The following is a 14,990-nucleotide window of genomic DNA, read 5'->3' on the forward strand; positions in this document are numbered from 1 at the left end:
TGTAAAAACTGGGACCTGTGATGGTAAAACAGGAACTGAAGGTGGTGCTTCACTAAAACAGAGATAACGACCTTCCTCTGTCACAGAACTGAAACTGAAAACCTTAAATATTTTAGGTTGATGTGTAGACTACAGGTCTGACTTGTATTGGTCCTCTTAAGCTTGTAGTTAATTCTTGTTTCCGTAGAACACCTTTGACTTATTCCTGACACACACCTGCATTTTTATTTAGATTTTTCCCCCCCAGAAACATTTTTCAAGAAACTAGATGTAGATATTGGTGTAAATTCCAATGGTTTGTTTCAAACAGCTTGTTTTCTTCCTAAGGTCCTTTTACCTTTCTGTTTGCTGTCTCTATCTTTGCCGTCGTCCCTGACCTGTTAGTTTGCTTTATTTGAAGGCTTCAAATGGGATGTTCTGGGAAGGGGGAAGAAAAAGGTGTGGTGAATTCACTGTAGTGTTTTATCTCAGTCAAGTCTACAGTTCTGGCACTGGTTATTTTCCATATTTAGTTTATTCTAATACATTATATGATTGTCAGTTTTACTTAAAAGTAGCAGATTTTAGTAAGCTATAGAATTTGTATACAGTTTTGTATCTGAAGTGTTAGTATGGTGAATATTTATTTTTAATTTAATTTACTATACTGTAGTTTGAGAGCGAGAACATCTAGCTTTTTGTAAATTAAAATTTCTAGAAGGACCGTAAGGAAACTTGCTATTTCTTCTGTGATTTATAAGTAATGCTTGCCCATTTTGCCATTTGCTGCCCTATAACCATATCATGACCCATTTCCTGGCTCCTTCAGTCTTAGAATCCACAATGCAATCAGCAAAGGTGCCTTTGAGTTCAGCCATAGGATTGAGGGATTTTTAATGTTGTTATGCGTATTTTTGGGAGGACCTCTAAGGAAAGACAGTCTAGGGTTTGTTCTTGTGCTCTGAATTCCTTTTCATGGGTGTTTGTAGAGAACAGAAGCTTGATGTAAAGAACTGTAAAGTTTGACAGAGTATTGCAGGAGAACCTGCTGACCTGCTGTTGTCTGTTTGCCAACTCTTCCTCTTTTCATGGTACGCTGTTAGCCCGTTGCTTCAGGCAGCAGCGTGCAAGCTTCTGGACAGCTGTCAACCTGAGCAGGCTCTGAAACTCCTTGCAGAGGAAGCAGCATCTAGGTAGGTGTACATCAGTCACAAAAGTGGAGAGGCATATCCATGCTGTATGCATCTTGATAAGTCTGAAGGGATTGCTAGGCTTCAGACTAGGTACTAGGTACAAGGGATTGCTAGGTACTTCAGGCCTATTGTTTCCAGATATTCTAGCATTGGAATGTTTCCTTACATCACTTTTCCTCATTTTGTGTCTTCTGAACTAGTAGAGTGTGTGGCATAACTGCATGATGGAGTGAAAATAATATGCTCAGACTTTCGTTATACTAGTAATTCAGAACTTGTTAGGTTTTTTGTGGTTTTACTTTGGCTGGTGAGCAGACCAGAGTGGGTGTATTGGAGCCAAGAAACTGGAATATGCCTTTGAGTCCTTGTTCAGATTTATTGAAACTATTTCCTTTCCTGTTTGTTGAATTGCTAAATGGCTTTGGCAGATAACTTGAGGCAAAACAAAGGTAGAGAAATTGGCAACTGCATGTCCGTCTCAAACACCCCATCTTGAGCCTCATGACTACCTTTTCATGAGCTTCTGTGAAACTTTTTGAAAAAGCTAGGATGTTAGGTATTAAAAGAAACAGGAGAGAGCAGGTATTGGTAAGTTTGTCTTGCCCTTGCCAGGCCCTGTATTTTGGGGTCTGATTACACTGAAATGACAACAGGAGTTTCACAAATACTGGTTTCCCACAATGCATTTTTAAGCTATATTAATGTTATGGCTGAGAAGTGGCCGATATTTCAAATGCCATCCTGAAAGTACCTTGATGAAAATGAAAACAAGTCTAGGGATAAAGTCAGCATGAGAACGAAACCAGTGATCGTAGTTTCCTGAGTTGTTACCCAACAAATCAGACTAAATTTTTTTCTGGGGTTGTAAACTATCTGAAAACTGTAGGAAGGCACTTTTTTAGATACGCAGCGTAGGAGCTGTGAAAGCCTAGCAAAATGGTGTAAAGAATTATATTGCATTTCTGCTGCAATCTTAGGTTAAGAACTCTCAAATTCTTCTTTTCAACAAGCATTTTAGCTAAGCTTTTTTTACATTGAATTCTTTCTAAAAGAGTATGCACTACCCTTCATAAATACGGTTTTGCATCTACGGAAATACTTTAAGCTTCGGTTTGTTAGGTACATAAAGATAAAGTAACATACGGTGAAGGACAGTTGTTCCTACCCAACCCCAAAGGTTTGGGAGGAAGCTGTTTTCCCCAGTGTAGTTATCTTGTTTGTCCTTTTGATTCATCTGTTGCATTCCATTTTGTTGCAGTTTCATTTTCTAATAAAATCTTTGGTTTTAGTTGATTCTCTATTTCATGCTGCCTTTTGGATGGTATTTATTCTAGCACAGACTAGTCTCACTTAATAGTTTTCTAAAATGCACTTGTATTGGTGGTCTCAAAGGAAGAATGCTTCTGAAACTGAGCCAAAGATCCTTCAAATTGGGCACTCAAAACCATTTGCAGTTGGAGAACACTTTGAAAACATTAGTCCGTGCTTTGGTTGGTTAAATGGGAAGGGATTTCTAAAATGTTGGGTACTTAGAAACTGGGAACTTAATGTTCCTCTCCCCAATACAGGCAATTAAAAGTAGTGTGGGAAAGAACAATTGTATCTGTTGCAAAATACTCTTGACGGGGCCTAATTTCTTCAAATGCTTGATTACCAGCTGTGGTAAGTGCTAACATGTGCATTGATCATCCAAAAAAAAATGCACATGCAATTTTCAAGTTAAAATTGCATTAAAATTGAGTTGTAAATTCAGCTGATCAAGCTCTCTGAAATACAGCACAAATAAGAGTGTGTATTGGTTATAAGTCTTGAAGACTGAAAGTTGTCTTTCTGAGAATCCCCCAAATTTGATTGTTTAAACCTTGGTAATCTGATTTTTTTTCTTTTTCCTTGTAAATTGTCATGCTTTTTATTTGTTTACTGTGTACCTGTCTGCTAGAAGAGCTTGTGTGTAGTACGTATGATACCTTTTAACTCTTGCATAGTGATGCCAAACATCTTTAACTCTTCCATACAGCCTAGAGTAGTAAAATTGAAGTAATAACAAAAAATGTCTTGCCAACTTTACATTTTATTTAGAAGGATAAATTTAATGTTAGCAGCTTTCTTGTAAGGGATAACAGTTGTTGCTTTTAATAGACGTTTTTACTGGTAGACATTGTTGTATAGTATTAAAATGGCTCTTAAATATTTGGCAAATAAGGTGGTATCAAACAAACTGCATTTAAATGGTGTTTAAAAACAAAATGAAAAATATATAAGCATGCATCAGATTGTCAAAGAAATCCTGAATTATACTTAAAAATAGCATGGCTGATGCAATAGTCAGGCTAATGTTCAAGCCTAAGTATTATACCCATAGCATTGGCTCCAGTCCTGCCCATGGCTTTATAAATGAAGAAGGTTAATGCCACAAGAGCCTTGTGGTCAGTGGAGTTCACTCCAGTCAGTGGTTCCGCTACAGGGGGTGTGTAGGATGTAGGAACCAACCTTAAAAGATTTGACTTTCAAGTCTTGTCTGTCCTTCCCCACTGCCCCCAGGTATTTTTGTCTATTTCTCAACAAAATTCCATAAGTACTGGAGTTTAAAAAAAAAAAAAAAGGGGGGGGGGGAGGGAAGGCTTCTAGGGATTTCTGTCAGAAGTCTCCTTGACTCTGGCATTGCAGTTATCCTTTCCCTTTCGCCATACTGCTCTTTCTTTTGCCCCCAATAATTTCAGTTCTCCTGTCTTCTTCCTCTGCCTTCCTTACTGTAGCTTCCCTTTTGCTTTGTGTCTTTTGGCTTGCTGGCTGCCTGGAAAAAAACCAGGCTGGGCTGCTGCTCTCAGCTTGGGATGTGCTACCTGGATAGCTGGTTGTTGTCCATCAGAATGAGTAATGTTGGGGTGCCTCTTGCTGTCCCTTGCCTTGTGCTTGTGAAGGCAGAAATAAGGCCATGCTCCATCGCTTTCATGATGCTCTCCTATTCTTTGAGATGCCAAACTGGATTTAAATTGAACAGTGGCTTCAAAAGTGTTCTAGGGAACATGCAGCAGAAATACTTGGTTTGTCTTTTTTTGTTTTGAAGACCCAATGGAAAAACGAGATAGTTCTAGGTGTAGTGGACACTAATCTTGTGGAGTCTGAGTGATTTATCATTGCAAACTGTTTTAAGTGTAATAACTAGAAATTTTCAAGTCTATGGAGTTTTAAACTATGTATATAAACTAAATGAATTTCTAGTAACTTTTAGTAATGTACTAAACAAAACAACAAATAATAAAATACGGAGATGAGTTTGTTAGGATAGCTATGAGCCCTCTTTTCCTTTAACTTGTAGGTTTTTGTGTTCAATGTTAGCTGCAATTCTGAAATGGATTGTTAAGCGTGTGTGAATTTGGCTTCCTGGTAGTAACTCTGGTTCCTCCCATTGAAATTTGTACTTTATGACTAGGTCACGTGGAGATGGATTACTGCTGTCCTTGTCCATAGTGTCATGTTTTAACCTCAGATTAACTTTGTTTGCACTGTATAGTCATACTCCAAATGAACATGTAGTAGTAGTTTAAATTTGCCTTATGCTAGATGGAAAACAGGGTAGTCAGATGATACTGACTTCCAATTGCCAGCTGCTGAACAGACAGGGTTTTTTTATGTTAATATTTAAGACGCTGCTCAGAATAACCATGTGCTCTGGTTTAAGTGATAAAGAAGAGGGAAGGAATATGTGTTGTGTTAATGCTGGGGAATGGGTTGGGAAAGAAGACATGAAGTGGTTGTCTGTAGTGAGAACAACGTTAAGATTTACATTTTGTCTCTTCACTTTCCTTTTAAAATACTTAACACTTTCTCAATAATAGCTCTTACCACTGTTTATTAAGTTGCAGTTAAAGAGCTGTCATATGTTTGCATACTTTTTTTTTAGTCTATACTCCGTGTTATTTTGCTACAGTTAGAGCTCTAGATACTGTGGAGCTCAAAAATCTCTACAGCCCAGTTAATGATTCATTTCCTTAAAGGCCAAGGTTATCATGGTTAAATTATTGGCTCTTTGAGAATGGTCTGCCAATGTACATGCTGCTAACGTGTTCAAGTGATTTCACTGGAGTTACGGAGTGCACCTTTCCCCATGTCCTCCACCCCGCCAGTGCTCTCTGCCCTCACTTTGGATTTGCATCTTCCTTATAGTCATGTTGAATGCAGACTATGTTTCATTTCATGTTTTTGTAATGAACTGCAGTAAGTATGAAAACAAATTATTACTTGACTGTGGTAATGTAGGACTACTGATACTTAGTGCTTTTGGTTTTTCTACTGCACCCTTTTCTCTGTCTACGTATTTTAAATGCACAAGAGAAAATTTAATGAATAAAAATATTCAGTCATAATATCAGGGTACACTGCTGGAAAAGCAGACTTTGAGCATAAGCTTGAATATGTCATATTTCTGAAACTTGCATTTCATTCATGTGGGAAAAAAGTTTCAATGCTGTATTTGAGCGTGTTGTTTAATGCTCACCCAAATACTTACTATAGCTTCTCTCCAACAGAGTTGTACAGTTGCTTATGCAAGTACCATTAGAATGCATTTTACTGGGTACCGTATATGACTCTTCTGTCATGCAGACTGCTTGAAAAAATATATATGCATGCTTATTTTATAAAATAGGATGAAAGAACTTGACTGGTAAATGGCAATTCCCTGATGACTTGACAAAAGGACATTAAAAGATTGCCTGGGCTAGGAATAGCAGAATGTTACAGTAAGTTGCATCTTGAAGTATGAAGTTGGCAGTTATGTCTGAAGAATTTTTCTGTTGAAGTCTACAATAAAAATTGTTCAGAAATAAAAGAATATAAAATTACTTGATGTTCACTTGTAAAAGTGTATACATGAAGTAATACTCATTATAATGCTTGTCCAGCAAAAAAGGAAGATGAAAAAAAGCAGTTGGGCAATATTAAACTCTGGTCTAGTTTGCAAAATGCTTTTGGGGCTTTCAGCGATGCACTTATTAAACTATGAATTAAGAACCATTTAAAACTTGGAAGTAGCTATTTGGAAGAGGAAATACCCTTAAAAATACAGACTCATTCTCAGTTGAATTCTATATAATGTAATGTCTAACTCTACAGCCTCTGGAGAATGGGTTTTGGACGCATGCCAACAATGAAGGACTTTTACCTTATTAGGCATCTGCGCTGCAGTTTTCTTTACGTTTACTATGTCAAGCTTTGTCAGATGCGCTATGCTTTCCTTTTTGTATGGTTCAGTAGACTAGAAGAGGGAGTTTGAAGAGTGTGTAAGATAGTTTTCTAATACACACTTTTTTGCATGTAGAAGTAATGGCAGCATGGAATGCTTGTGAGATTATTTTTTAACTTCTTTTTGGTAGCTAGAAAGCCATTAAGGAGAAAATACAACAGCTTGTGCGTAATACACAGCTAAAACCTGACAACTTTAATGCAGATCTCTTGGACCTGCTGCAAACTAATTTTAGAATCTTGCCTTAAAAAGAAAACGTGATGGAAGGAAAGGAGCCTTGTGGTCTTTTATAGGACAGTTGATCGTAGGAACTTAAAGGCCGAAGCATTTTATTAAATATAACTGTTTTGCGGAAACACTGGCCGTAACATTTTGGCACAGAAGCCTGAGATCAGACAATGAGTTTTATGCTTAAAGAGTCATGTCAAGAATCTCTCTGGTGTATGTTGTTGTCAGACTTGCTTCAAAATAAACTATGCATGTTGTAGATATTAATCATATAGAAGTATTCAGTAATGATTCAAATGGTGGCTTTTTTCAAGAGGGTTGATAGTGTCTTATGTATTTTCCTGAGTGTGTGGGAAGCTTTTTTTATCTGCCCTGGATTGTGTTTATTTTTGTCAATGAAGTCTTGACTTAAATGAAGGAAAGAGGGTCCTGTGAGATTCAGTGTATGGTTAAACACTCTCCAACCCAGATCAGTCAGTGGGGTAAGTTTCTATTTTGGTACGGTTGTTTGATGTCTGTCATCTTCCCTGTTCTGAATAATTTTGTGAAAGTGGTAAGCCTAGGCTAGAAATAAATCTTTATGTGTTTTCATATGTGTTTTTTTATGTATGACTTGATACTGTTTTTTTTCTTGCATGCAACCTAAACCAAGTGCTAATATTTCAACAGATACAGAATGACAGTCAAACACTGCACACTGGTATGCCTGTGAAGAGGCACTGCCAAAATTAATTGTCTATTGCAAAAGCTGGGAGTTCTGGCAGATCAAAGCAGGTAGGTGTGAAGGTGCTTGCATGGAGAGAAGGTACAGGGACAGCTCAATGCAAACAGTTTTACTTAAGTAGAGCCAAATGATATATTTCAAATGGCCTTTACCGTGGCTGACTTATGAGCATTTTTTTATTATAAAACCTGTGGTTGTATTATTCCAAGTTATATTTGAGAGAATGACACGATTTTAATTTGATAGTAAAATATGGGTGAATTTGAGGCCTAGTCAAATATGGAAAGCGAAGTCAGCAAATCTTCAGAAACGTTTAAATAGCTAATTAAAGACATCATGTTATGTGTGATGGTGGCAGTACAAGATAATGTAGAATGCATTTTTCATGTACTGTTAACACCTACTAGGTAAAAAAAAAATGTATTTCTAATTTAAAACATAACTGATTGCACATGAGACTTTTTAAACTTGAATCCTGAACCTAAGAGTCAGACTATATTATTGCAGAGGTATCGTGGTGTGCTTGCACATCAGTTGCAAGTCATGACTCTAAATTGGTTTCTGTCTCCACTGTCACCAGCTTGTGCTAGACAAAAATAATTCTTAGTTACATCACACATTTGGTGCTGGAGAACTAACACAGCTTACAATAGCATTTGATGTCAGTTTGTCTCAGTAGTAAGAGTTACTAGAAAACTCAGTCCAGTTCTGGACATAGAGTTCTTATTGCTACTGAAAATGAGGAAAGGATCAAGCCTGTTGGACAGACTGCATGCTAAATTTATAAGCTCTGGAGTCAGGAAGTTCTTTTAATGTAAAACATATAGAAATTATTATTTGATATGGAAAGTTACACAAGCGCTCAATTCTGAAATGCATGTTTTGACTACTTTCCAAAGTAGAACTTCTTAAAACTGGTGACTTTAAAAAAAGAACTCATGTGTTTAGCTTTTATTTTCCAGTGTGTCCATGTTGCCCTTTACTAACAATATTCTATGAAATATACATATATATGAGTAAATATTGCATGAAAGGGGCATTTTTTTGCTGTATCTGAGTTCTCCAGAGATCCCAGACACCAGGGGAAAGTCATAAAGGAGATGATCAAGGGTCAAAACCTACAGGAAAAATCTTCAGCTATACCCACCTGAAAATTCAGTTTTGACTTCAACCCACCACCCCAAAAAATCCCCAAATCACAGGCATCCAGTCTGGTGTGGCAGTTGAACAGTACTGGAATCACTCCTCTTAACATCGCTTACGTGTAGTATTTCAGCTTCCAGGTTTTGGTCTGGAAGACCCTGACCAGAGAATTGTAGGAATTATGTGAAGATTGAGAACTCAGTAAGAAAAACGATGCTTTAAAAAAAAAATTGTGTAAGAAGTTCATGTAAGCTAATAGCATGTAAATGGAATCGAATTAAATCAAGCAAGCCATGTATTAAGAGCTAAAAAGGAAAATACAAAGACACTGTTAATATTAAGAAATACAGATTTTACGTAATTTCTTCAGATAAGTTCAAGGTATGCGTAAATACTGTAACGTTTGCTGCTATAGTTGGCTTTCTTAAGGAGGAAAAAAGCTAACAATCCTAAAACACTGATATATATTTTTTTTAAAAAAATCAGTTAATGCACTCTGTCCAGAAGCTTAGAATTTCCCTCGGGCTGAATGAAGGTCTGTCTCTATGACAGAAATGTATATTAGTGCCAGTAAAGTCTGTTAAACTGGTTTAAAATGTGGTTTAGTTAGGGCAAAAAAAGGTTTGCTCTCAACTGTACTTGGCATGCAAAGTTGACAGAAACAAAAAGCACGTTAATAAAGACATTTAAAAATATTCTTGCAATGTAAACAGTTTTAAAAATCAAAAATATTTGCAATGCTGTTTAACAAATACCCATTTCCTTAATTTCATAAAATTGATAAACTGTTGATGGGAATTATTTTTACAAGGTAGTGTTTTCTGTAATCAACCCATCATTCAATTTTATACCCCTAGTGCTTCCTGCTGTTATATATGTGCCAAGAAATACTGGCTGGGTTTCTCAAATGTGCGTTGCCCTGACAGCTATATGCAATTTTGGAATTCTTTGTCATGCTGAGGTCAAAAAAGCGGTAGCTTTGCACCACTCCTAAACTGGCAATAGGAAAGGTCTTTTGGGGATTGGTACCTATGCCAGTCTAGGGTAGGTACTGTCTGATAATGTAGACAATGCTCTGGCCCTCTCTGGTTTTTAGTAGGCCTTTAAAGAAGTTGAGCACGAAACATTTCAGGAGAGAGGCCAAAGTGTTAAATTCTGAAATTTAGAAAGTCAGGATTCCTACTATTCTATTTGTCTGCAAGTTTAGCTTTTAATGATGGGTTGCATGACGCTTAATCTCTTAAAATCAACACTTTGATCAATGGGTTTGCCGTTTCTGCATCTTGGGACTTGATAACATTATCTGGTATAGCCATTGTAATGCTCAATGACTTCTTCCCTTCTCCCTTGTCAAGTTCCCTCCTCCCCCCAAAAAAACCCAACACCAGGAAGTTTTGGGAAAACAATATTTTTTCATAGTGTCAGTAGCTTGGAATTTAAACAATCAGCCTTACATCACTACTGTTGATACTTTAATATGCATGTCATGTTGGTGCTAGTTTCTAGGAGAAGGATGCTTTACTAAAATTTGTTGTTCTTGTAATGTTTATTTCAAATAACAGTTCAACTGGATGCTGGTGCATAGATCCTGCAGTGGGTTTGCAGCCTGCACGTATTTCTAGAGGTATGACTAATAGCAGCAGGGCAACAGCTATCTAACCTAGAACAAGTTTCATTTTTAGGAACTGCAATTACTCCATATGGCTAGTTGCACTTCAAATATAAAAGAATTGCATGATGCTTTAAAATTTTGGTTTGAGTGTTGAGAAATAGTTGGTCTAGCTGCAGGTAACTTGAATCAGGTGTGACTGTTTTGTTTCCATGTTCTTTCACTTGGATCCTGCAGTTGTTGGAGCTGCAGTATTCGAAAGAAAAAAAGTATTGTTGCTTATATTCTCTACCACTTACCAAATACATAGGTTCAGTTTTTTGCTTATCTTGCAGATGCTGTTCTATAGAATTTACTCACAGTTGTTTGAACTTTGCTGGCTATTGAGTTTCTGCTCACTGGTGCAGAAAAATGGGGATCGCTCTTCACTGGCTCTTGAATTAGTGAGTGGCAGTGAAATCTGCCACGTAGAGAAGGAAGGTGGAAGAAAGCACTAAAGGGAGTTTTCCTCCCAGAATATTTATCAGCAGTGGAAACACATTGCAGAGATTCCTTTCTTTGCCCAAAGGAGATGAGAGCACTGATTATAGGATTCCTTACTGTCTTCTGTAAGCTCACAAACAGAACTACCAGTGTCTTTCCTGAATTCATTTATATCTGAAGATCATCAACAGATGATGTTCTTCTGTCATCCTGGCCATAATTTCTTCCTGCTCCAACTAGACGGATTCCATCGCAGCCTGCACTTGAAGTGAATCTGCAAACTCTGCAGTACAGTGACTGAGAAGAGCTGTTGTATATTCAGTTCCTTACACTGGCTTAACATCCCATCTCAGTAGCGTGAATTGCTTCTGATGGTTGATGTGAGGCAACAAAGAAACCTCTCTCAAAATTCCTGTAAGAGGGATTCAGGTATTTTGGATGGTCTATTCTAGACCTCTTTTCCATTCTTTTAAAAGTTTAGAAGAGCAAAGGAGTGTTTATTAGCGTTTCTCATCTCAAAATGCAGAAAAATGTAGCTGTTTCAGCCTGAAATACGTATCTGTATATAGGAATCAGGCTAGTATTTTTGATAGCTAAAACACAAAAATTACCAACGTTAGTTATTCTCCAGAGTTCAAGACAAGACTGTTCAAAAGAAGAAAGATGTATGAAAGGATAAAAATTAGAAGTAAAGGAGTCTCCCTTTCTTGGAAAGGGAGAGATACCATGACCTTGATGTAAGGAAAGGAATTTAAAAACAAGTTATTCCTAACACTGTGTGTGATGGATCTTACAGAAACTGTTTTGCTGTTCAGCTATTTTCATGAGGAAAACACCAATGGACAAAGTCCCCATAAATGAGGGTTTTTTCTTAAATTTTTCATTGGATCTTTGTCTCTTCTGCTGAACTGCTGCATGAATAGAATAAGATCAAGTAATCATCTCTTCTACATCCCTGAGACTTCAGTAGATGATTCCATACTGTGCAGTATATTGAAGGTGATCTGGAATCTTTTTCCAGTGAATAGGATCTTTCCCTGGTGAAAGAGGATTTCTCAAAGGCAGCTGTATCTTGATATTACAGGGGCCTAGGCAGATTCCTGTTTGAAAGGAACCTGCAATAAGCTGGATCATGCTGCTTTGCCTGGGTTGATTTGCTCTGTTACCATCTCTTGCTTGCAGCTAGAAAAGAATATTGACTTTGGAAGTGTTAGTAGTGTTTGTAGGCTTCAATGCATCACCTGAAATTAAGCCTGTAACGTTGTATATGGCATTGTAGTTATGAATTGTAAGTAGCAATTATTAGCAACTTTAAAAGTTTCTGAGATTCAAGGTATTGTATGTTATCTGCTAAAAAAGAACCTTCTATTCACAAAGGAACCTTAAGAAATGTGCTTTTAATTATACTGTCCTCTTATAATTTTTTTTTAGCCAGCAAGTACAGAGCAGTAGAAATTTGCACTGAACGTGTTCTGTTTATGATATTTTCTCTTCTTTTGTCTTGTATCCTCTACCTTACTGGAAGAGGAGAGTATAAACATCATCCTGGAGACATCTGTTGGCCAAGTACGTTTGTGTGTGTTGGTCAGTTACTCTTTCCAAACAGAACGACCTTTCACAAAACCATGCATGTGGGATGAAGAGACTGAATCTGACTCTCTGACCTTTGAAAGTTGATCTGAAATAATCAAAAAGGCAATGTTTTATCAGATTGAAAGGTATAGGAACACATCTTGGTCTTCTGTTGAAATGTCATGAAATTCCACTAAAAGACAATGAATCCTATTATTTCTGTGAAATAGTCTTGCTGTTTAGAGCAAACCCTCTTCCCTTAGATTGAGATACCATCATCATATTAAATGTCCTAGGAGGAACCAAGAAGCCAAGTATCCTTCTGCATGCCAAAGCAGTTTCTCTGGAAGAAACTTGCTGATTTCTGTTTTAATTACTGTAGGACATCAGGTTCTGTCCTTGATGGCTTTATTGGTCACCTGTTTAAAAAAAGACATTTTCCTGTCTGCTACTCTAACTGCAAAAATTAAAGATGCTTTGTAAAAATACATTATTGCTGTGGTTTTAATGACAAAACATAGCTGCTTTTTTTTTTTTCCAACTGCTCCTTGTATTACTTGGCGCACAGTGAAGGAAAGTGTCTTTGAGTAGGGGAAGCTTATAATTGGAGGACACATGAGACACTTAACCATATAAAGCTATTTTGTTTAGTTGTGAACTCTAAAGGAGAAGATGAAGAAACACCACCAAAATTGCCCCCAAATTAAGTGAAATTACATCAAACATAATGAGTAGCATACTTTCATGGTTAAATATTGGATCACACTCTGCCTGGTGTCTTGAGAGCAAGGAAGAGCACTGCAGGTAAAATGATAGTGCCTCATCCAAGGCACACAGCGCAGTGGGTACCCTACATGCAAATACCAGACACTCTTGCTGTTGTGCAAAAGGTATTGCAATGGATAGTAACCAGCAAATGCAAACTGGAGCGGCTATGCATATAATTGTGTTTTAAGTCCAGAGACTTCCGATTCTGTGTTGTTGCATGTTGGCTCTATGCTACTGATAAAATTTCACAGGAGTCTGTGAGCTGTCAGTATTTGTGAAGAAGAAAATTTCAGCTCTTATGCATCATATTTTTGTTAGTCAAACAATGACAATTAACTCCTAGGACATCTAGGTTTTCAGGAAAAATGAGGAACATTCTAGAAATCCAGAAACCTGATCCAGGAACTTGGATAGGTTCTTAGCTACCACAGCAATCATAATGTGCCTAGGTTAAGTCAGGCTGTCACAAGAGCATTATACTGCTGTCAGTGTTTGGTCGATCTGATTTTGCAAATAGAGTAGAAGACTTGAAATTGGAGTAAGGCCTTTACAGAGGAGTTGGGGATGGGGTTAGGAAGTCATTGGTAAGGGAAACATTCAGGTAAGTATTATTGTTTCTTAAAGAGATAATGGGGAGACGTTCACTGCATTGCAATAGATGCTATTTTTAATTCACTTGAGAGAAAGTGAACAGAGGAGAGATTTGGAACTTTTTTCCAAGAAATGCACTTAAATTCTCCCCCCTTCCTCCACCTACATCTACTTGTAAGAAACAGAACTTTCTGGACAGAACATCTTATGATTGATCTCGTCTATTGGTAGATGTCTTAAAAGTCTTGAAAGTTCATAGCTGAACACTTTGGGTGGTATTTTTTGGCATCAGAGCATGAAAAAAACTGCATGTCTAGTACTCATCTCTTGTCATCCTCCCCTATTGCAGTGACTGTGTATGTCTCTGTGTGGCAGAGAATGAGGGAATGCAGATCATTATTCAAGAAGTTACCAACTAGCACTTTTCCTTCCCCTCCAGTCTTTCTGCCTCCCTATCCTGGAAGTATGGAGTCCCCGCCTCAGCCTACAGCTTCATTCTTTTTCCAGCTGCCCACAAAAGTAAAGAACCAGTGTGAGTTTGAAGAAAGAATCCGCTCAGAGGACTGAGTCTCAAGCAAAAGCTCCATGTTGCAGGCTCAGAAAGAAACTTCCTTTGGGGAAGGATCTGCTTCCAGGATTTGCTCGTCTCTTTTTCCTTGGGCAAACAGAATTCTTGAAGCAAACAACAGGGTTGCAGGTAGGTAGGGCCCCTTTGAACTGCCATCCGCTCAGGTGTGAAGGATGGACTTTATGCTGTTTCTCTATGCTTTTTTATATTGATGTCGTCTTCACTTCTCTAGGCTGAGAGAGGGAAAGAGTGTGAGCATTTTAAAGAAAAAATGTGGGGGGAGAGAGAGGAGAAAAAAATATCCTGGCCACTTGGAAAGAATGTTTTTTATGCCTCTGTGTAAGCTTCCTGTCCACGGGTCATATTTGTACTTCAGTTCTTTGAAGCACTAATGACATTCTTCGTCTGACCCTTTTCTAGACAGGAAACTAAGTCAAGAGCAGAAACTGGTGGCTGGGACCAAGGTAATAAGGTCAGTGATTGTACATGGCCCATAGCCACACAATTTTCATCTCCTCCCTGTCTCTTTGCACCAGTGGTAGGTTTGAATGAGCCACCAAATGGGTTTGAAATCCAACTTGACTCCCAGCGCTGGAAAAGCTCCCCAGTTCTAAACATGTAAATATGTTCTTCCTTCAGAGGAGCCTGTGGCTGCTGGGTTTAAGTCCTGTTTCTTTGTCCATGTGAAGGAAAATGAGTGGAACACCCTGATTAAGGGGATGTGCTACCAACCCTCATGATCAGCAATCCCTCAGGCCTAGAGGAGGGGAATCAGTAGAATCAGCTCAGGTAAATTCTGCCTTTCTCGCTTCATGCTGTGCAGAGCAACAGCCTCTTCCTTGCAAACATCGGCAGCCCACAGTCAGACCTTTCTTTTTCCAGCTGTG

General features: G+C 37.9%; 1 protein-coding gene across 12 annotated transcripts in view; it reads left to right on the forward strand.

Annotated features, from left to right (window-relative positions):
• TSC22D1 (TSC22 domain family member 1) overlaps positions 1 to 14,990 on the forward strand; it is a 97,427-nt gene that overhangs the window by 26,862 nt on the left and 55,575 nt on the right. The window contains exons 3-6 of one of the 12 annotated variants that reach the window (XR_012659603.1): positions 7,315 to 7,419; positions 10,075 to 10,136; positions 12,130 to 12,170; positions 13,975 to 14,232. The exons of 2 other annotated variants lie outside the window; for them this stretch is intronic. The gene's annotated coding sequence lies outside the window, so the exon portion shown is untranslated. Of the gene's footprint in view, positions 1 to 7,314; positions 7,420 to 10,074; positions 10,137 to 12,035; positions 12,054 to 12,129; positions 12,171 to 13,974; positions 14,233 to 14,990 lie in introns of those variants that run through there. 9 more of the 12 variants (XR_012659605.1, XR_012659602.1, XR_012659604.1 and 6 more) reach the window with 9 other exon arrangements.

Source organism: Phalacrocorax aristotelis, chromosome 1, assembly GCF_949628215.1.
Source record: "Phalacrocorax aristotelis chromosome 1, bGulAri2.1, whole genome shotgun sequence".
In the NCBI taxonomy this organism is placed as follows: Eukaryota; Metazoa; Chordata; class Aves; order Suliformes; family Phalacrocoracidae; genus Phalacrocorax; species Phalacrocorax aristotelis.